General features: G+C 48.9%; 1 long non-coding RNA gene across 4 annotated transcripts in view; it reads left to right on the plus strand.

Annotated features, from left to right (window-relative positions):
* LOC142559552 (uncharacterized) overlaps positions 1-22,990 on the plus strand; it is a 96,578-nt gene that overhangs the window by 31,100 nt on the left and 42,488 nt on the right. For all 4 annotated transcript variants that reach the window (XR_012823155.1, XR_012823157.1, XR_012823154.1 and 1 more), the window contains exon 3: positions 3,900-3,921. This is a non-coding gene — a long non-coding RNA (uncharacterized LOC142559552). The remainder of the gene's footprint in view (positions 1-3,899; positions 3,922-22,990) is intronic.

A 22,990-nucleotide genomic window follows, 5' to 3' on the forward strand; every position in this document is an offset into this window, starting at 1 on the left:
CTAACACCTCGGCCAGTATACCCGAACAGTTCGTCTCGAGACTTGACGAATGCCGTCAACGTGCTCGCTTCAACACAGAAGTCCGCAAGATCGGAAGCAACGTTACGAAATCTCTCGTCGCGACATCTCCTTTCGTCCTGGAGCGAAAGTGCTCCTTTGGGCCCCCATTCGTACACCCGGTTTCTGTGAGAAGTTTGAATCCCGCTTCCTTGGACCCTACATTATTAAGGAACAAACATCCCACGTGAACTATCGCGTTACTCCTGTAGATGTTTCTTTGGAGCGTCGTTATCGTCGTTCGGAGATCGTTCACGTTTCAGGTCTCAGACGATTCGTTCGGTGTTTCCTTCTTGGCGAAGTCGCTGCCTGGCTGGCCGCCTGCGCACGTGGAGAAAATAGTGTGAGCTTTATTTGTTTAATCACGTACCCTAAAGACCCCGAAGGCATTACATAGGGGGGAGGGGGTAGTAGTATACACACCTTAAATCAATTCAGCAATCGAGTACGAAAATGATATATAGGTTGAAACCAACGTAAACTACTATAAAGACAAATCTTACCAACTAAAAAGGAAAGCTTAACAGAACAAGCTGACGAGGCTGAGCATTCACATCCTAAAATAGTAGTCAAGTGAACGAACTTGTGCATGTTATGGAGTGTTTTAGCATGACAATATAAGCACATAACAAATCTGAGACAGTTACATTCAAACACCAAGATGAAGCTTTACTTTGCGAGCGAATTCGTCATAGTTTGTTATACAGACAATATCTTTTGGTAGTTGGTTCCAATGATTAACAGCGAGGACCAAAGGTATATATAAATACAGGTTTGTTCTGGCGAAGAAAGGTTCCAATTTAAATTCGTGGTCTAGTCGAGCGAATATTCGGTGGGCGGGTTTGGCAAGTACAGATAGATGGGAGCCGTTGTGATGCGCTTTCTGAAAGAGAGATAAAAGTGAGAGTAGTGTGCGCGATTGCAGAGAAGGAAAGTTTATGGACATCTCTATTTCGGTAATGCTAGATGTCCGAGAGAAGGTCTTTGTTATGAAATGAGCACAAGTTGTTCTGAAGAGATTCGAGTTATCTATGAAGTATGCCTGGTGAGGGTTCCAGATTTGTGAAGCATGCTCATGTTTCGGGCGGACTAGTGTATTATAAGCTAAAAGTTTAGGCAGAGTTGGCGACGTGCAAGTTACGCCTAATGAATCCTATTGTTTTAAAAGCGCTGCTAGTTATAGTGTCAGTATGTAAGTTTCATGATAACTCAGACGCTAAATGAACACCGAGGTATTGAAAGTTAGATACATGCTGAAATGATTTGTTATTTAGGGTGTAGTGATGCGTTATTAGGCTCAATTTTTTAGTGAAAGAGACAGTTTTTGTTTTGTTCACGTCGACTTCTATTTGCCAGTCCTGACACCATTTATCTAACCAGTTTAGGTCGTTCTCCAAGTTATTAGCATCTTCAGTGTTAGTCACCTTTTTATATATCACGCAGTCATCTACGAATAACCTTACAGTGGATTTCATAAAATTAGCGATATCATTAATGTAAATCAGAAATGAAATCGGTCCGAGCACAAATCGGGAGCGGCACTCCCGATTTCACGTGTACTAATGGGGAATTATTCTCGTTAACTACAATGGTTTGACAGCGGTTAGTTAAGAACTCAGTTATCCAATTGATTACGTGATTGATTAAGTTAAGACTGGTAAGCTTTTCTATGAGCCGAGCGCGTGAGAGAACTTGTCGGCAGCTTTTCCAAAATAAAAATAAAGACGGCCTCAATCTGGCACATATCATGTACAGCAATGTCAGTGTCGGTAATTAACTCAAATAACGGCGTTCCGCAAGATCTACCACGCAAAAAAGAAATTGTTTTCCTCCAAGTACTTCGTGACTGGAGATGAAACCATGTGCCCGAGCAGTTTGGCTGCCAATATTAGTGAGCGAGATTGGCCTGTAGTTAGTTGGGTAAGAGCGGTCACGCGATTTAAATATAGGGATTACGCGGGCTACCCTTCAGTCGTCAGGTACACAGCCTGTGTCGAGAGATTCATACGCTGCATATTCTCATCTGTACTTACTCATTATCACCGTTTCGGGGTCTGGTGGTGGGTTTCGCACTCGGAAGACTAAAGAAGAGTCTGACTGCCTAAACCTTGTGTCACAGTATATATACATATATATATACCCGGTGTTCCAGCGAACAAATTCAATTCTTTAAGGGGTCCCTGTGGCAACGCTAGCAGAATTTTAGTTCATGCCCTGGTCCACTCGAAGAGGCGGACATTACTTCGAAAAATAGAAATGCATAATCAACTAATTAACAAAAAGTCACTAACTATATTTTACTAATTATATTATGGTCCATATTGCAATTAACAAATTCTAGCCGTGGAGTTTGCAAGGCAGATCCACTTGGAACAAATTTTCAAGATAACACCAGTTTCGAGATAATTCCTGAAGTTTGCGAAGAAATGCATTGGCGTTCCAATTACTTTCAAAAAATGTATTTTTATTCATTCAAACATAAAACTTCAAATTAACCTCTTGAAACTGGTGTTATCCTGGCACATTCCACCACTATAATTTGTAACTTGCAATGTGGGCCATAAGGTAACTAGTTGAAATCTTAATTAGATAATTTTGTTAGTCATTTCATTATGGATTTGAATTTTTTGTGCAAGTAGAGTACGCCGCTTAGAGTGGACGAGCTCATGAACTAAAATTCTGCTAGCGGTGCCACAGGGAGCCTTGAGGAATTTTTTAAAGTGTTTGCTGAAACAACCTGTGTATATCATCATCATCATCATCATCATCAGCCTGGTTACGCCCACTGCAGGGCAAAAGTCTCTCCCATACGTCTCCAACTACCGCGGTCATGTACTAATTGAGGCCACGTGGTCCCCGCAAAGTTCTTAATCTCATCCACTCACCTAACTTTCTGCCTCCCCCTGCTACGCTTCCCTTCCCTTGGAATCCAGTCCGTAACCCTTATTGAGCATCGGTTATCTTCCCTCCTTATTACACGTCCTGCCCATGTCCCCCCCCCCATTTCTTTTTCTTGATTTCAACTAAAATGTTATTAACTCGCGTTTGTTCTCTCACCCTATCTTCTCTTTTCGTATCCCTTAACGTTACACCCATCATTATTCTTTCCATAGCTCGTTGCGTCGTTCTCAATTTAAGTAGAACCCTTTTCGTAAGCCTCCAGGTTTCTGCCTCGTACGTGAGTACTGGTAAGACACAGCTGTTATGCACTTTTCTCTTGAGGGATAATGGCAACCTGCTGTTCATGATCTGAGAATGCCTGCCAAACGCACCCTATTCCATTCTTATTCTTCTTATTATTTCAGTCTCATTATCCGGATCCGCAGCCACTACCTGCCCTAAGTAGATGTATTCTCTTGCCACTTCCAGTGCCTCGCTACCTATCGTAAACTGCTGTTCTCTTCCGAGACTGTTAAACGTTACTTTAGTTTTCTGCAGATTAATTTTTAGACCTACCCTTCTGCTTTGCCTCTCCAGGTCAGTGAGCATGCATTGCAGTTGGTCCCCTGAGTTACTAAGCAAGGCAATATCAACAGCGAATCGCAAGTTACTATGGTATTCTCCATTAACTGTTATCCCCAAAACAGGTCTCTGAATACCTCCTGTATATATATATATATATATATATATATATATATATATAGTCTGTGGAACGACCGCTGCTGATCATGTGTATAAATGAGCGTACAGTACAAATTGACCAGAACGTTTCCTTTCTTAGATATGTATCTGGCATCTTATTTAATTACTGTGCTGTCTGCTGTCGGTTATCTCGAGATTTTTAACGTCTTCATGCGGTACATGCATATTTAGCCTAATTGCAAGCATGCTCTTTTTTGCAGTGTCACGTAATGTCAAGTAAAGGTGAGGTAACTTTTCTCTGCTCATATTCTAAAGCAATTTTTTTCAGTTTTCTATTCAATACCTTTAAATTCCAACGTCATTAATGTGCAAACTGTGTCTGTCTTGGAAGGTTTGGTCAGAAGGATTAATAGCCCCACATTTCATGGAACGTTATGAATTAAGCGACGACGCGTGTATTTACCCATTAACACAATCTTTAGACAATGTATTTGCCCAAAGGCGCGATCGACTTGAATTAAAAACTAAGTTAGCATGTATTATTGGATGTGCTCTCCGACCATGTACTTAGATTTGGGTTCCTGTTGAAGAACCTAAAATGGTCCAAATTAATTTGGAGTCCCCACACAACAGCCTGCCTCATAATCAAATCGTGATTTTGGCACGTAAATGCCAGAAATCATTCAAGAGTGCACAATTAGGTCGGCACCGACGAGGATGATGTAGAACTTGCTCCTCGCCATCTTGGCTGTTATTACGCCTATGCTACTCGCCTTATTTTGTAAATCTCTGTAAATAACCTTTCTTTCTTTGTGCCATATTTTCACACCTAACCAATGCCTCGTTGAAGGTGGTCATCTTGTCCTTGGCACTGCACCGCGAACAACATTCCGAGTCGGCCGTGCTTGCAGCTGCGCGGTTGGTTAGTCCTCGCGTGGCCGAGTTGGCCGTCTCGTTGTGGTTCCCGTTCCCGCGTTCCGACACGTCAGTGCCCATGTGAGCCGGAAACCACTTGATCACCACAGACAGACTATGCCGCCACCTCACCCAGGGCTTACCCGGAATGAGGCAGTGTTATACAGGCAATTACAGACGGGGTCCCTGCTCACCCCGGCGCTAGCTAAGCACGTGTGTCCGAGCGTGTACGCGAGTGACGTGTGTAGACTGTGCGCGAAGGAGAGAGCCACCGCGGCTCACATCCTTTGGGACTGTAGCATTAATCCGCGAGAAGCCAGCGAGAAGACGACGATCCCGCCGCAGCTAGAGGTTACAACGGCGAGCTATGACAAAGAGACACAACTCAAGGCCGCCCAGCAGGTCTCGGCAGCTCTGGAGAGGCAGCGACCGCGCGAAACCGAGGAGAAGGGGGGCAGCACCCCCAGGAAAGGGGCGGCGGCCCTCTCGGACCCGCGGAAGTAGCGAGGGACCAAGACCTCGAGGAGCACAACGCACGAGACTGACGTAATGGCCGCGTCGCGGTAAAAGCTTGTCCTCCCTGCGTGGAGGGAGCCTAACCGACTCTGCAGGCATTTTCACTAAAGTTGTTCTCTCTCTCAACCAATGCCTCGTAACGTGAGCCTAATAAATACACTGCTGATAGCATCGCTGGGTCCACATAAACAGCACCGACTATTTCATTTTGGAACCTGTACAAAACACAATTTTCGACAAAAGGCCATGCGACGAGTGAAGGCAAATAAAATATACGCAGCGCTGCGGCACATTGAGTAGGAATGGTTGGGTAACGTTGTCAAAGTGTATATATATATATATATATATCATCACCCTGGTTACGCCCATTGCAGGGCTAAGGCCTCTCCCATACTTCTCAAACTACCCCAGTCGCGTACTAATTGTGGCCTTGTCATCCCTGCAAACTTGTTAATCTCATCCGCCCACCTAACCTTCTGCCCCACCCTGTTACGCTTCCACCATTTCTTTATATATATATATATATATATATATATATATATATATATATATATATATATATATATATATATATATATATATATATATATATATATAGATAGATAGATAGATAGATAGATAGAAAATGATGCATAAAAAGGCAGTGGAATTAACCAGAGGCAGTTCCGGTTGGCTACCCTGCACGGGGGGAAGGGTGAAGGAGGATAAAAAGAGAACGAGAGCGGTAGGGGGAGATAGAAAGAAATAGCGAAGAGCACGACCAAGCCGCGTGCACTACAAAGTGGTAGGAGGCGGCGTTCTTATCCATCGTGAAGCCCCGCAGACCACAGGAACCTTAATAACGCGAGTAAGATCTTTAGCGTGGATGTTAGTGGCAATACTGACCGAAAGCTTTTAGTTTTAATAGCGGACGATTGTCCAACTGGTCCAGTACTCTGCACAGCACTTGTCTCTGGGCACTGTATCGCGGGCAGACACACGTAATATGTGCGAGCGTCTCATTGATTTTGCATGTGGTGCACGTGGGGCTGTTGGCGATTCTAATTAGGAAAGCATATGAGTTCGTAAATGCAACGCCTAGCCACATATGGTACCGCATGGTCTGTGTATGTCGTGGTAACCCAGGCAGTAGGTGCATCCGTATGTACGGAGGCAACGAACGCAAACGACACATGGTGAAAGCGTTCGAGTCCCACAGAGGCAAAGTACATTCACGGGACATTAATCGCAGCCCAGCTGCAGGGCCTGTTCGCGAAAGCGGAATCAAGATACGTTGACCACTTTCAAGTGCAAATCGGGCGGCTTCGTCGGCGTGGTTGTTCCCGCTGATGTTGCAATGTCCTGGAAGCCATTGAAAGATTATGTTGTGTCCCTTGTCATAGCTGTGATGATACATGTGTTGAATTTCTGAGGCCAGTTGTTCATTGGGTCCGTGGCACGTTGGGCTTTGTATGCATAGAAGGGCTGCCTTGGAGTCACTAAAGACTGTCCATTGTTGTAGTGGTTCCTGATTAATGAAATCAAGTGCAGCAAGGAGTGCTGCAAGTTCAGCACTTGTCGGTGTGGTCACACATGAAGTTTTTAATTTGATTTCTTCAAGTTTTGCCGGGATGATGACTGCAGCAGCTGAGCTGTTGAGTTTTACCGAACCATCAGGGTGTAGAGATGCTGCCAGAATCTGTGTAAGTTGTGAATGTGTTCCAAAGTTTCTTTTTCAAAGCTTGCAACAACGCTCCACCTTTCTTTCTGATTCCTGGAATTGTCCATTGCACTTGCGGCCGGTGCAGACACCACAATGGGTCTGATAATCGTGTAGCAGGCATAAATTTTGACAGGACAGTAGTTGTCGTGTGACTTGGTTAGCTCTAGATTTTTTTTTTATATCACACATACTATGATTAATTGAATACATGTGTAAAAATAACAATTTCTACGTTAGACATTGCTGGAAACCCATCAACGTGAAGTTTCCAAGATAACATCATGGCCCGTCAAGCTGGAAGAATAAGTTTTCACACCGCATTCGTTCCCACCCGGAGCTCCAGATGAATTGGACCGAGACCATGCGGAAGAAGTGTATACTTTTCCGGCGCACAGTAAATGAGTTGACCCGGATATACTAGCTTAGCTGCTAAAGGCACCCTGTAGACTGTAGTTATTGCAAAAACTTACAATTATCTCCCATTCCCTTCTTGAACTGTATGCAGTTCCACCGTGTAATCAACCAGTGTGAACTAGTATTGTGAAATCGGACAACGGTAACATCAAGATAGTGCACAGCGCGAGAATTCCAATGAATACCAGCAAGTTGCAAGGAAGTGACTGTCCACTTACTTAACCGGAAAATTCGGGACTTATAGTTAACAGAGGGACGAGTGGCTGAACAAATTGACTGTGTTATCACATTACTTGTTCGACACTTTTCTTACGTGGCCATATAAACGCACCATCGTGAGCATAAACGAGTTCTTTAAAAGATGAAGTGCATGATTAAAGCCCGTTACAGTATTCTGGGAAATCATACAGTGACTATGAAGTCCTTCCGAAAAAACTTGTTCTCGGGCAAGTTGGTGCTTGGACTTACTATACATACTCCTTCTATTGATATTATTTTGCTTCCCTTCTCGATCCACACATATCTCTCACCGACACCGATATATTTCGTTCTATGCTTATTGTACTATTGTCTTTCTTCCATATTACTTGCTTCGATTATGCTTTTCATAACATTTTTATGCCAATTGCATGGCGACTCACCTGCCTTGTAATCAAGTTATACAGTTATACAGTTGTAACCAGTATACAGTTTTTCTTTCGAGACCTCCTCCCATAACACTTACGTACTTGGATTTTTATGATGTCACAATAAACTTCAGCTTAAACTTCAGACCTATATGGTTCAGTTATGGTTGTATCGGCCGTATTTCGCGTCACTGCCGCTCTTCATGGAATTTGACCCCTCGACATCCATAAACGTGACGACATCATGCGCTGTAGCAGCTGGGAGGGTAGCAGTCTCTGCATAGTGTGCGAAGTGGCCCACGGCAATTATAATTGACTTGTTTTCGGACGCAGCCAAGGAATGTGGCCTATGTAGATCGACACCGATACAAGCTAACGGTCGGGATAGCCATTGCAGGGGTTGGAGTTCACCTGCTGATAGGTGCGGTGGAGATTTCCGACGCTGACATTCATGGCGAGAGCGCAAGAAGTTCCGAACGAAAGTGCACATTCCAAGCCAGCAGTAGCGGTGCCGAACTCGTTCGTACGTCTTGAAAACGCCGGTGTGGCCATACTTGGGTTTGAGTGATAACAGGAGCAGATCTCTAATCTCAAAGCTCTCGGGCTGACAAGCGAGTACGTAAGTCTCTCGGCCATAGTTGCGTCGGTACAGGGGCTGATTGCGGATCGCAAAATTCAAAACTTGTTGCCGATGTGTTCGAGAGGTCGGAACTGTTGAAGTATCTCAGCGAAAGTCGATGAGGGATGCCGTCGGCTCATTCTGTTGTTCGGCAGCAATAGCGTCAAAGTCAGGCGACGACAATGTGCATTCACAATGATGATGATTTATTGGCATCCCCTTAAAGCATTCACAGAGGGGCTCACGAATGACCTCTGACAGGAGCGGTGATAGGGAAAGAGGGTGAGCGTCGGAATGCTTCCGCCCGGAACGATACACCGCGCTAATGTCGTACCCCTGGATCTGTAGGGCGCAGCGAGTGAAGCCACCAGATGGGTCTTTAAATTGGAACAGGGCACGCCTCTCGTGAAAAGCTAGCGCCGCAGCAGCACTTCGCCGCGCTAACACAAGCGCGGCTAGGGTTAGCGTCGCAGCGGCGTGGTCTGGACGGAAAAGGCCGATAAAATCGCAACAAGGCCACCCACCTTCAAGAGTCGGGTGTCTACGGGATCGCCACAACTTAAAGAGTCCGTTGGCACTAAAATAGTCGCACTGGGCTCAAATTAAATCGCCGAAATCATTTTCAGAAGCGGGAGCCGGTCTTCGACGCTTACTGGCACTCGGCTGTCCACCACGCCAGCCGGCAGGCGTATCCTCGAGGAGATCGGACTCGCACCAACCAAGAACTTGGCTGAAGACACCGAAATCCCCAGAGAAAAGGAGAAGATCGTGGTCGCCCCTTTGCCCCGCAACGTTCATCCCGTTCACAAAGCAGGTCGTCGCAAGGCAAGAGCATTTAATATACTAAAGCAAATAAACAAAGACAAAATCGCAGCAAGCTTCGTGGACGCAGCTGCGTACCGAGAGAGAGAGAGAAAAAACTTTATTTTCATGTTCGGTGGTAACGTGGAAAGGCCCTCAGTCCAGAGCCTCGCTTGCGGCATTCTTCAATGCAGCACTGATAAACGCCGCAAGGTACCGTTGGTCGTCGGCGCTGGCTGCTTCTGTCAGCCACCCGGCATGGGGTTTAGGGGAAAGATTTGTGGGGGCAGGAAGGGGAGGTGGGGGTGGTCCACAGGACCAGAGGATATGGGATGTGTTCGGGTGTTCGCCACAGTATCCGCAGGGTGGGGGATCTTCAGGTAAGAGGCCGCGGAGGAGGTGCATTCTTGCTGGTGTAGGGAGTGTTTCAGTCTGGGCCTGACGAATCAGTACACCTTGTTCACGGGTGAGCACTTTGCTGAGCTTGGGGAACTTGCGTCTTGCCTCTTGATATGGCCGCAGAAGCAGGGGAGCCTACCTTTTCGTCTGGGCTGGTCGCGGAATGCAGGGTGCCTGGTTCAAAGTCTCGCAGGCGAGCTGATTAGCTCTTTCATTTCCCGGCAGTCCGTCATGACCAGGTATCCAGATGATTTCCAGAGGACCTTGAAGGTGCTCTTGAATAAATGTCGAAGTGTGGGCAGGGAGATCGTTGTGCAACAATTTCCTGCAAGCCGCCATGGAGTCGGTAAATATGATTCTTGGGTAGGCTGAGTTACTAAGGGGCATGTGTTTGATCGCAGTTGCGATGGCTGTCAGTTCCGCTAAGGTCGGATCTGTCTCTGGGAGTAACTCAGTATGTAGAGTTTGGAGGTTGTTATTCACGACTGCTATAGCGGAGCCCCGTGCACCAACGCTAGCATCAGCGTACAAGTATATGCCGTCAGGGTGTCTTGCCGTGTACCTCTTGAAGTAGGCAACTCGCTGTCGTCGCCTCTCCTTGCCTCGTTCTGGATTCATGTGGCGCGGCAGTGGAGCTATAGTTAGAAGTTCGCGTTGTTTCGGGGGTAGTGGGCGCGTGTTCAGAAGGGGCGCAGCTTCAGGATGATGGCCGATGCTGTGGAGGATGTGCGTACCTTGACACGTGCGCTGCAAACGCAGTTCTTCGGAACGACGATGAACGCTGACTAGTTCCTCCACCGTGTTATGGCAACCGATGTCAAGTAGGAGCTTAGTGCTGGCACTAAACGGGATGCCGATGGCCAGCTTTGTCGCCTTCCTGATGAGCGCATCAAGGCGATTGATATCTTGCTTGCGGAGATTGGTATAGGGCAGGTGATAGCGCAGGCGCGACATAATTAGTGCGTTTCTTAGTTGAAGCATATCCGCCTCTTTCACTCCATTTGCTCGGTTGGAGACCCTACGCATCATGTGCAGCACCTGTTCTCCTTGTCTGAGCAGGTGATGCACCGTCGCAGCGGGACCTCCATCTTTCTGGATATGGAGACCGAGTACCTTAATACATTTTGGTTGGGAAATCGGCACGCTTTCGTTTACAATTTGTATGGTGGGCGGTCTCCATCTTTTGTGATGGACCAGTAGCAACTCAGATTTTTCCGGCGCACATCTAAGGCCAATAGTTTGAGCAGCCTCATGCACTCTGTTCATAGCCTGTTGGAGAGTTTCTTGGATATGCCCTGGCGAACCCGTGTTGATCCAGATGGTGATATCATCTGCGTAGATCGCATACTTGATGTCGGGGATGTCTCGTAGCGCTCTATGGACTACGCACATGGCAAGATTAAAGAGAGTGGGCGAGATCACGGAACCCTGCGGGATACCTCTCTGCGGATGGGGATACTGTTGTGAGGTGATGTCGCCTACTCGTAGCGTGTACGTGCGACTCCGTAAGAAGTCCCTAATATAGTTGTAAAGCTTGGTTCCGCAGCCAGTAGCTTCGAGCTCTTGCAGCATAGCATCGTGGTTAACATAGTCAAAAGCTTTCTTGAGGTCTATGGCAAGAATAGCTTTAAGTTGAGCGCTGCTTGTTTCCTTCGTGATTTCTTCGTGTAGCTGCAGCAGAACGTCTTGAGTAGATAAGTGATGTCTGTATCCAATCAAATTATGGGGTAGGTGTTGTGATTGCTCAAGGTGAATTAGAAGTCTGTTAAGCACGATGCGCTCCATTAGCTTGCCGACGCATGATGTTAGCGATATTGGACGCAGATTCGCTATGGCTTGGGGCTTGCCAGGCTTCGGAATGAAAATGATGCTGGCTGTCTTCCACTCTTCAGGCAAGCTGCTCGTGTCCCACACATTGTTAATTTGCTGAAGTAAGAATGCATGATCGGCTTCTGTAAGGTTGCGGAGCTGTGTTGTCGTAATTTGGTCTGGTCCTGGCGCTTTATTCGGCTTTGCTTCTGCTAAGGCACGCTGTAGTTCCGCTAATGTGATTGGGCCGGTGAGACCCTCATTTTCTGGCTCTGCGCTTTTGTAGTCGGCATACTGTGGTTGCACTGGATCCGCAATGTGTGTTGTTATAAGCTCGTTGAATAGGTCATCGGTATGCTCAAATGTTTCGAGCAGCTTTCGGAGCTTATGGGACGTTTCAGTCTTTGTCTGGGTTGGGTCAATGAGTGATCGGATGAGATTCCACGTGGAGCTCATATTCAATGTGTCATTGAGCTTGTTGCACGTATCGTACCACTGCTCACGAGTGAGATGTTCAGTGTAGTGGACGATCTGCTCGTTGAGCGTGTTGATGCGTGAGCGTAGTTTTCGATTGAGCTTATTTCTTTTCCATCTCTTAATGAGGGCATGTCGTGCCTCCCAGAGATGAAGAAGATGCCTGTCCGTGCTTGGTTGCTCCCACTTCTCTATTATTTCCTTCGTGTGTGATTGGATTCGTTGCCTGACCATCTCTACCCAATCTTTCAAGTGCATGTTTTGGAAGTCTCCTACATGTGTCTTTCGGAACTCATTCCAATCCGTCAGGCGATGCTTGCGCTGGCGTTTTGGGAATCCTTTGATTTGTAGAAACATCTTTATGACAGTGTGGTCACTCGTTAAAGTATCGTGCGTGTTAACCCATTGCGCTGACAGTCGTCCTTTAATGAAGGCGAGATCAGGCGTGGTATCTCTTTCTACGGAGTTTCCGTGCCGCGTCGGGGAGTCGGTCTCGTTAAGGAGAGTTAGCTGGGCCTGTTGCATATGGTATAGTAGTGCGGATCCTTTGGAGGAGTTTTTTGTGTATCCCCATGAAGTGTGTGGCGCGTTGAAGTCGCCTGCTATTAGATGATCAAAATACTTCGTTGGCCGCAGTTTCGCAACCTCCTTGAAGAAGTCTACTTTCTGTTTTGGCGGGCTATAAACATTTGGGATGAATAACTGGGGCTGTGCCTTGCTCTTGACAATCTTAGTAGGAAAGACACGTACAGTGAGGCTCTGTTCAGTGCTGTGGACAACATTTGCCGCTATATCTTTACGAATAAGAATGGCCAATGCAGAATTATGGCTATACGCCGTATAGCCTGCAAGATGAGGTGTTTGGTTAGTTTCCTGGAGTAGGAGAATGTCGGGTCGACGATCTTGAGCGGCAATGTACTGCGTGGGAAGGCCCCGTTTTCGAGCAATCCCTCTACAGTTCCACTGCCACACCACCAGATTAGTCGCCATTGTTCTACTGATGATTTTGCGGAGCGCCCGCTGTAGGGTAAGGAGTGGGTCGCGTTACGCTGGTAGATCGACGTGCTCTAGGTAGTTCACGCTCTTCCTGGCGCGGTAATGCGGCCATCGCAGCCTGCACTTGCGTAGAGACAATCGCCTCTGCCTGGCTCCTGAGGAGCTCGTTGAACAGGGAGCGCATTTGGCTCATTATTTGTTGAGTGTATGTTTTTAGCGCCTCCTCAACTTGAGCAGCAACCTGTTGAGCTATCTTGGCCTCTAGACTGGTTTGCATGTCTTTCATTTCGTCCCTTAGTTGCTTAAAATCTGCTTCAAGGTGTTGTAGGGCTGTTGTGTGGTATCTTGCCTTTTTCATTGCCGGTTGCAATGACGCTGGTTCTGCTTCCTGTGATAAGGGTTGCTCTATATCACCCAATGGTGTAACTTCAGGTGCGTGTGCCTCTGCTTGCATGTCCATGCCTTCGGTAGGCTCTAGTGATTGTGACGATAGTGTTGACATTTCATTAGGTCTGCGAGTTTGAAGTAGAGCGTTCTTATAATCTTTGGCTACTTTGTGAGCTCGTGTTTGAACTTGAGATGCATAGGTCACGGGGGGAAAAGGGGAGGTGCCGGGTGACTGACTCACGTTTCGCTGGTTTGCGGGTTGCTCGTCTTGTTGACCTCGGGAATGATTGTGATCCGGAGACTGGCTGCCACCACCGAGCCGGTTGCAGTCCCCGGACTGGCCGCCGCTCCCGGACTGGCCACTGCTGCCGGACTGGCTTTGGTCCCCGAAGTGGTCCCGGCCCCTGGAATGGCCGCGTCCCCTAGATCGGCTGCGGCCCCTGGATCGGCTCCTGCCTCTGGAGCAGCTGCGGCCCCTGGACCGCTGACGGCTTCTGGAGCTACTTCTGTCTCTCGATGTGTTGTCGGAGTTGCGTTTTGGGCTTGGGCTTCGGCTTGCGATGGTGACTGTTTTCATTTGCTTGTCGTCCTTTCGTTGTTTCAAACGCTTCAGGTAGGCCGCTTCTCTGACCGCTCTATCAGCCGCTCGTCGCACTTCACAAGTTGGGTCATCTGCGTTGTGGTCCTTGCCACAATTAGGGCAGCCTGGTTTGCAGTCATGATCCCCTACAGGATCTCCGACAGACTTTCCACATGTTCTGCACCTTTGTTTTCCATTGTCGCGACAAACGTCTGATCGGTGTCCTATAGCAAAGCATGTTGAGCAAAATTGCGCCTTGGGTCGGTGAGGGACGCAGCGGTATACACCTCCGCCGAAGATGACCTGGCGAGGTACATGTGAGCCCTTGAAAGTTATGATTGCAGTGGCTGTTCTACCCATCATACGAGCCGCAATAATCTCATAATTTGGGGCTCGGAGTTCACGCATCAATTCTTCGGTTGGGGTGTTCAGTTCCACGTTGTGAATCACACCTCTGCACGAGTTATGGGGTGAAGCGATATAGATGTGGACAGGGTAAGTTTTGCCATTAATAGTGGTTTCATTAATGCGCTGGAGCTTTTCTGTCGCCGAGGGGTCATCACTGGTTATTATAGCCAAGTTCTTTTCTTTTTTGATGTCTACTGTAGCGGCGCGAGCCTCTGCAGCAGTCAGAGCTGCTGAGACGCTTAGCGCGTCGTGAAGCGTTCGTGGGCTCCACTGAGGTAGGAAAAGGCCAGTTGGCGGACGCAGAATGAGCGTTGCAACGTGCTGCGTACCTTGGGAACGTTTTGCTACTCGAGTGGTCCATCCATCAGTGTCGGTGACGAATTTCGGGGCCATTGCTGCTGAAGGAGTGCGGGCCGTTGGCGTACTTGACGGTAGGCCTACTCCCCTAGCCGTTAGGGCTAGCTGAGCACCCCGCCAGGTCCGTGACAAAAGCACAGAAACTCACAGTACGTTGGTCCGATCACAGCAGAAGTTGGCCAAAATGTTCGGATGATGTTCTAGAGGAGCCGAGCCGTGTCTGAGGACTGGTCCTTGTCGAATAAGTTGGCATTCGGGTCTTTCCTGTGGAGCGATGCGAAGGCACGTATGCTCGGACAGGAGCGACGCTCGCGTTCCGCTGCGTACCGAGATGGCAAGGCTTTTGCGGTTTCCGTCATTGACACGCTGGGCAAAGTCATCAACTGTGCTTCCGTCCGGACGACGAACCCAGAGGTGGCCGAGCAAGTGGCCATTGCACTCGCCATGCAAGACGGTCGGAGAGACAGGGTGTATAGCGATTCGAAAGCCGCCATCAGGGCATTCCAGAAAGGCCGGGTAGCCCGGCAGGTAGTTCAAATTCTGAAAGGCGCCAAACAGGGCAACACCTCCATGCACTCGATCGTTTGGTTCCCTGCACACGTCGGGGCGATTGAGGGGGTTCCTCTGAACCTCAACGAGTCTGCCCACGAGGCTGCGCGTGGCTTTACCGACCGCGCTACCCTCGGATCGGGCGACTCTCTCCCCGGACACAGAGACGCTCCTCTCACACACAACGAAATCACGAAATTCTTTTACTTAGAGAGAAGGGTTTTCCCCCCGCCTCACTCCAAGCTAAGCAGGCCGCAGGCGGTCACACCAAGACTTCTGCAAACGAACTCGTACTCAAATCCGGCGTCCCTTAATAGCATATATCCAGAGATTTATCCAAATTGTTCTTGCGTGGCCTGTGGTGAGGTAGCTACGTTGCCTCATATGCTCTGGGAGTGCGGGTCGCTGGGCCCGAAGTTCACCAAGGAAGAGTGGGACGCGCTCCTGCGAAGTCCTGTCTTTGAGGATCAAATCCTGGCCGTCCAGCGCGCCCGCGATCGGGCCGGCAGACTAGATCTGTCAGTGCCGTTGTGGGATTAGCCGGGTGCGCGTTTTATCGCGCTTTGCTGGACCAAATAAAAGTTTATTCACTCACTCACTCACGCCTCTCGTGCCCTGTTCTCTCGAACAGGGCACGCCTTGCACTCGTGTAGTATTAGCTTCACTTCGGGTAGGCGCAGGTGCCACGTGGTTTTCACCGCGATGGTGGCTCCTTCGCGGCTCTGTCCGCTGACTTTTAACAGCGGAGCTGTTTAAGCTTTCGTTCTGCCGTGAGGCGTTACCAGAAAACTCAGCCCAGCTGTGCGCCGTCTCGCCTTGTCTAGCAACCACCTGCGAGAGCACCTAGCCACGTAAACTTCTCGCACCCCACGGGCGTAGGGCGGAGTCGTGACGTCACAGGGCAGTAAACGCTCGGGCCGGCACCGCGGCACATCTCTCAACTTCCAGCGTCAACCCCGCCGAGGCACGGGGCGTGCGAACGGCCGATTCCAGCGCGAATTCCTGGGCATAGAGTATGGGCACAGCTGTCACGTCTGTGACCTACAATGAAGTTCGGCGCGCGCCTCAGCGAGACTACGATCGACGAAGGAGAGCCGATGCTGCCCATCGCGCCGAGGCCGCCGCCAACAAACGCCATCGCCGAGCCGAGGATCCCGAGTTTCGGGCCAGAGACAATGAACGCTGCCGACTGAATGCTCGTTGCCGCCGGGAATCGGTTGCGGGCCTGCGCATCGCCGAGAACTTGCAACGCTAAGCTTGCCAATCCATGGGAGGTGCGAACGACCGCTTCCAGCGCGAATTCCTCGGCATAGAGTTCGGGCACAGCTGCCGCGTTTGTCACCCGCTCTGGTTCGGCTTGAATCTCACCACGGTGAGCTCGGTGCGGAACTTTGAACAGAAGAGCTCTACCTTGCAAGTGCTTCCCGAAGCCTTCCCCGACGTCACCGATCACGACGACGACGACGGTCAGAAGTCGAGGACGAGGACCGGGTCAACGATGATGACGACTGGTACTGAAGCACTGTACATATTAAATTTTGATGCACGTACTGTAGCTTGTATGCGTGTGACTTGCTGGGGCACGTGTTACTTACCGGCCTGGCCTTGTATGACCTCGCAAGAAGTTGGCGAAACATAGCAAATTTTGGCGACGCTTAGTATGAGCGTAGTCAAGGCATGCATGGCCTCGTAAGACTTAGCAAAACCTAGCAACACTTGTATAAACCTACCCGAGCAATGAATAACCTCGCAGAACTTAGCAAACCCTAGCAATAATTAGCAAAAGCCGGAACTAGCGCCCCAGGGACCCACCCTTGCACCACTAGTGCCAACTGCCCACACTTTCTTTTTTCGATCGTGTTCCGAAAGGTGCGACAAATGTTGACGTTTGCAAGGCGCTTGTGCAGCGCTTCTCGCAGTCCGAGTTGAAGTGTTCAGGATATTGGTGCGGGTCATTTTGAGGTGATTTTCAAGAGTAAGCCCGCAGTTGATCGCTTCTTAGCTGTTACCGCATTGAAGGATCGAAATATTGAGATTCGTTTCGAGTATAAAAGTGTTCGTGCGGAGATTGTTAGGGTTTTTGGCTACCCCGCCGATTCTTTAGACCAAGCTCTTGTCACCGAGCTGGAGGTCTTTGGTAGTATCCACGGTATCTCCGAGGAGTGCGTGCAGGGGTTCTTGGCATTGGTACAGGGAATCGGTGCATTCTGATGGAGATGGTGCTGCCCGTTCCTAACCTTCTTCGAGTAGGAGAGCGTGTCGTACAGTTTGAGTATGAGGGAGTCGCTGGGTTGTGCCGCGGGTGTAACCTGGAAGGTCACCACGCGGTCGTGTGCAACACGTCGAAGTGCGCGCTGCGAAAAGTTCGACCACGAGGCCTGCGACGAGGCGTGTCTACGATGTGGCCGAGACCACACGGTCTCAGCGTGTAGTGTCCGCACCTAGTCGTCAGTAGCCGCGCGGCCAGAACAGCAGCAATCTGCGGCAGAAGAGGCGGTTGCTTCGCCAGTTGCTAGCACAGCAGCTGAGTTGGAGATCGAGGACAGCCGGACTTTGAGCGTGGCCGATTCCGAGGATCCCGACGCGGCGGCAACGTGCGGAGATGGGGTGGGTGAAAACGTTGACGTGGCTGTCGCTGTTGCCCCGGTAGTTGTCGCATCACCCGCTGCGCCGGCCGCAGCCACTGTCGAGCCGGAGCCGCTGACTGGCGCGACCGACGGTGCTCCTTGGACACTGTAGGCGAGAAAGAAACGTGAAAGTACAGCACAGTAAGCGCGCTGGCACGGCTGCCGGGGACGCGGCATCGGACTCAGATGGCGGTGGCTCCCATGGCTCGGAGCCTGGCCTGCCTGTACTCAAGCGCACTGCTGTGGCAACCTCGGACTCAGATTCAGAGACTGATGCTCCTTCGGCCGTGGAGGATACTACTCCTTGTGCGCACTGTTAGGGTATCGGATACGATTGCTCCGAAATGTCAGACAACTCGCACGCTTCTACTTATGAGGTGGCACCAGTCTTGGAGACTACCTCATTTGATATTCTGCCTTTTGTACCTCATTCGGTTAGTATTACGCAAAACTAGCATATTCTTTTTCTAGCCTTTTCTTGTCTTTCCTTTGTTTTCCTTAGCTTCCGCTAAAGTTATTTCACCCAATATGGCTCCTTCTCTCACTACAACTTCTTTCAATTTAGTGGTTTGTCTGAAGCTTCTGAACAGTCGGGGTTTGTCAAGTTAGCTAAATCAAAAAAGGTAGTTATTCTCGTACTCCTCAGAAGCTTATGTCCATAGGTTAGGTCAGGTCAGCCACTTTGACAGGATTTTTCGCACCAGGTCTTTCTGGAGTTATGGCGAGTCGGGCTGCCGAGGAGCGGCCATCATTTTGATGCCGGATTTTAGCAGCCTTGTTCTTCTTCATGCCAGGGATGCCGAGGGCCGTATCCTGTCAGTGGATCTTGATTCTGGCTTTGGAATTATTGATGTTTATGCTCGATGCGGAGGTAGAAGTCAGAGAGAGTTTTCTACTGCATTAGATCCATACTTGGTAGGCCCTTCTCGCCTTATTCTTCTAGGAGATTTCAACTGTGTCTTAGAGCAGGTAGATCGTGTATCTGTCAGAGTAACTCCTAAAATTCAAAGATAGGGCTGGAGATGTGGTATTGCGAGAGCTCGTTGATGGGCTGGGACTGATCAATGCTGGGCGCGTGCTTCGCCCTGGACAGTCAGGAGTGACTTGAACAGGAAGGGGCATGCAGAGCCGCATCGATCGTTTTTACATCTCATCATCACTGGCTTCCAGTATGCATTCTGCCCGGTTAGTTCCTTCTGCTCTTAGTGACCACTGTTTCCTAATTCTGCGGTTTCCCGATTCGAACTTAGTCTCGCAAGGGAAGAGACCGTGGCGTCTAAATCCCCGGCTCCTAAAAGACACGTAGGCAAGTGCAGAGGTATCGTCCATTCTCTTGCCTTCGCTCCACAACAGAGAGAATCTAGAAGGCACAGAATTGAATTAAGCGAAGGCCAGTGTGCGCGAGTACTTCAGGTCTTGCGGCAAGCGTCCAGTACGCGAGGGGATGAAAATCGTCTATCACGCAATCTTCTTGCTCTCGAAGCCACTATCTTGTCCTGGTGTTGCTCCGGCGCAGGCCTCTCTCTGAAATGAACTTCGCATTCTCCTGCAGTGACGCTGGGATGGCTCGAGAGCCACAACCCGAGCCGAGTGGTGGGAAATGGTAGTGTGGTACAGCATAAATGTCCTACGTAGACCTCTTTCAAGGAAGAGCACAACTCTCTCTTCCCTAGTTGATCCAAGCAATGGGAGCATAGCCGATTCACCAGATGGAGTTCTTGCACTGGCAAGGCAGTTTTACATGAACTTGTACGCCGAGCCAGCTGCCACTACAGCTGTCTTTCCATTCGTTTCACCTGCTGAGCCATCGGAAGTTTGTGACTCAGCCATAGTCAAGGACTAGCTATTTTCGGCTTTGTAGTCTATGAAGCACACTCGCATTCCAGGATCCGATGGTCTGACAGCTGAATTTTATATAAAATTTTGGACGCTGTTAGGGAAGCCATTCACATCATTGGTAGACTACTCAGTGAAGGGACTCTGTCAGCGTCTCAAAAAGAGGGGCTAATCACTATCCTTTGTAAGGATGAGTCGAGAAGCCCCGATTTAAGAGCATGGCGTCCAGTCACGCTTCTCAACTGCGATCACAAGCTCATAGCAAAGTGTCTGTGTACGCGACTCACACCAGTACTCAACACTGTTTTGGGTCCTTACCAGGCATGTTTTGTCCAGGGGCGTTTCACTCAGCTTCACGGTTTAACAGTCAGGGACCTTCTCCTGTAGGCGAATGCCAGGAAACTTCCAGGTATTCTCTGCGCCTTCGATCAGAAGGTTTTCGATATCATTAGCCACAGATACGTTTTCCGAGTTTTGGATGAGGCTGGCTTTAGCGTGGGTTTTTGGCGAATGGTCCAAGCTTTGTATTCTCGACCGACTTCTGCTGTTCTCATACAAGATAGCGTCTCGGAGGCTTTCACTGTGGGGCGTGGTGTACGGCACGGGGATCCTCCCTCGCCCGCCCTCTACGTGCTCGCTTTTAAACTGCTTCTGCAGAAGTTGTCCTGTGACAGTAGAATTGGCAGTTTCCTACTCCCACCAGGTCCTCTTCATGTTGCACTCTTTGCTTATGCAGACAAGTTGTCTATTGTTGTCCAGGACGAGGCATCAGCTTGCACCGTCTTGGATGTCATGGACAGTTACTGCAGGGCGAGTGGTGCAAGGTTGAATAAGTCGAAAAGTGCAGCCTTGTACTTGAGCTCCACTTTTTCTAGTCCGCAGCCCGTTCATGGTCTACCCGTGAAGACGTGGTTGCGCATTTTAGGTTTCCTGTTCGATCCAGACGGTCTGTCTCCTGCAAACTGGCGGCAAGTTAAGGAGAAGCTTGAAGCCAGGATTCAGGAATTCAGCCCGTTGTCATGTCCACTGACAGCTCGAGCGACAATTCTTCGCTCACTTTTGTTTTCCTTTCTCACGTACGTAGCGTGTGTGTCTCCTGTTTCAACCCGAGCCAAGCTTATCTTGGAGAGGGTCCTCTTTCATTTCGTCTAGAAAAAGAATACTGATTGTGTAGCTCGGCATGTGCTTAAGTTACCCAAGGATAAGGGAGGACTCGGGATTCCCGACCAGGGCATCGTGGCTACTGGACTACACGTCAGGTGGACCCAGGTCTCTCTTAACTCGGATATGCTCCTGACTAGAAGCTTTATTTCCTTTTTTCTTTGTAACCGACTCCGTTTGGCTTCGCAAATCACATTGTGCCACTGTGTAGGTTCCCCGTCCACCATATATGCGGCAGCTGCCAACTCTCTGGTATGCCTCCGCAAGGTTCACCCTGGCATCGATGTAGTTTAAACTCCAATCCAAGAAGTAGTCGATATACTCACTCTAGGTCTCCTACCGCATTGCCTATGGTATGATCTGTCCATCCACAGGCCAAGCTGGAAGCACATTACAACCAGTTTCCTCGGCGCCAGGTGAGCTACGTTCATGTACCGCCTGGCGCGAGGGTGCCTGCCGATGAGGTACAGGTCCTTTACAGCCTTCCCGGCTCGTGGAGTGCGCCCTTTCTGTGGCAGCCGTGAGGGCTCAGCGCATATCTTTACGCCTTTACGCGCTGTTTGCTTGCCGCGGCTGTTCTCTAGCGGATCGCTGGTATTTTTAGTCTTCCAGGTGTTCCATAGCAGACTGTTTGCTTTTTGCATCCTTTGTCGAGGGCTCATACCAAGTTTGGTTAGCACGCTGTGATGCGGTTTTCGGGAAGCGGACACCGGGTCTTCATGAAGTGCTTGCGAAAGCACGGAAGGTGGTCTGGTTCCATCTCACTAGGGAGCGTCACCACCTGGGCGACAAGAAGTTTCTCGAAGTGTGGTCTCGCCCTGCCGTGATTTTTGATAAGTCGTGTGGAAAGCTCTCCATTAAGTTACGATGCATGCTCCTAAGGTCGCTCGACATGGCCGTGTGTTCCAGTCGATCCACGGGGTTTTGTTTGGCTCAGTTGAACCCACAGCCGGAACCGGTCGTGGTGCACCCTCGTGCGCTCGCGCTGCTCCGTGGATGGTTTCGGAAGTCTCCATGGTTGTACGCCTTGACCTCCTTTGTGTTAAGGTAATCCGAGAGTCTGAGAGGCTCGTGTCCTATAAGAGCGACATGGCTGTTTGTGTGTTGAATGCAGTAGCTCAGTCTTGCCGCACGACAGCAGCCACCTTGCCCTGGAATGACCGATGGCCCGAAACGAAGCCCCCCGCCCAGTCAACCCGGGTAGACGGGGATGCTGGATTGATGACTACATGTAAACTCTGGGACGCTACAACTCCGGGTGCCAAGTCTTCTTCCTATCTGACAACGGCGAGTTGAAACTGATGAAAAGTATGGCGCTGCGTGTATTATTTCATCTCACGTTTTTCAAGCGCTTTTATACGCTTACAGCTATTGCAGAGGAACTGCTGTTCTACAGAGAAGTTTCAGGAAACAAAAGTCCCGAAATGCATAAACAGACTTTTACGCAAAATTGTAGCACCAATTCCTATTCATGATTTATGCAGGGTTTACGTCACCGTTCTATTGGGTATATTTATCAAGGAAACATACAGCATATATACTCGCACACACTGCACATGGCAGACAACACCGTAATGCAGACTGAAGAAAACAAAAATTAATTTGTCTCACCCTTAAGCGTGTGAGTTCTGTATGAAAAGTAGTAGTAGTAGTAGTAGTAGTAGTAGTCGTAGTAGTCGTAGTAGTCGTAGTAGTAGTAGTAGTAGTAGTAGTAGTAGTAGTAGTAGTAGTAGTAGTTGTTGTTGTTGTTGTAGTAGTAGTAGTAGTAGTAGTAGTAGTAGTAGTAGTAGTAGTAGTAGTAGTAGTAGTTGTTGTTGTTGTTGTTGTTGTTGTTGTTGTAGTAGTAGTAGTAGTAGTAGTAGTAGTAGTAGTAGTAGTAGTAGTAGTAGTAGTAGTAGTAGTAGTAGTAGTAGTTGTTGTTGTTGTTGTTGTTGTTGTTGTTGTTGTTGTTGTTGTTGTTGTTGTAGTAGTAGTAGTAGTAGTAGTAGTAGTAGTAGTAGTAGTAGTAGTAGTAGTAGTAGTAGTAGTAGTAGTAGTAGTAGTAGTAGTTGTTGTTGTTGTTGTTGTTGTTGTTGTTGTTGTTGTTGTTGTTGTTGTTGTTGTTGTTGTTGTTGTTGTTGTTGTTGTTGTTGTTGTTGTTGTTGTTGTTGTTGTTGTTGTTGTTGTTGTTGTTGT

Source organism: Dermacentor variabilis, chromosome 10 (assembly GCF_050947875.1).
Source record: "Dermacentor variabilis isolate Ectoservices chromosome 10, ASM5094787v1, whole genome shotgun sequence".
In the NCBI taxonomy this organism is placed as follows: domain Eukaryota; kingdom Metazoa; phylum Arthropoda; class Arachnida; order Ixodida; family Ixodidae; genus Dermacentor; species Dermacentor variabilis.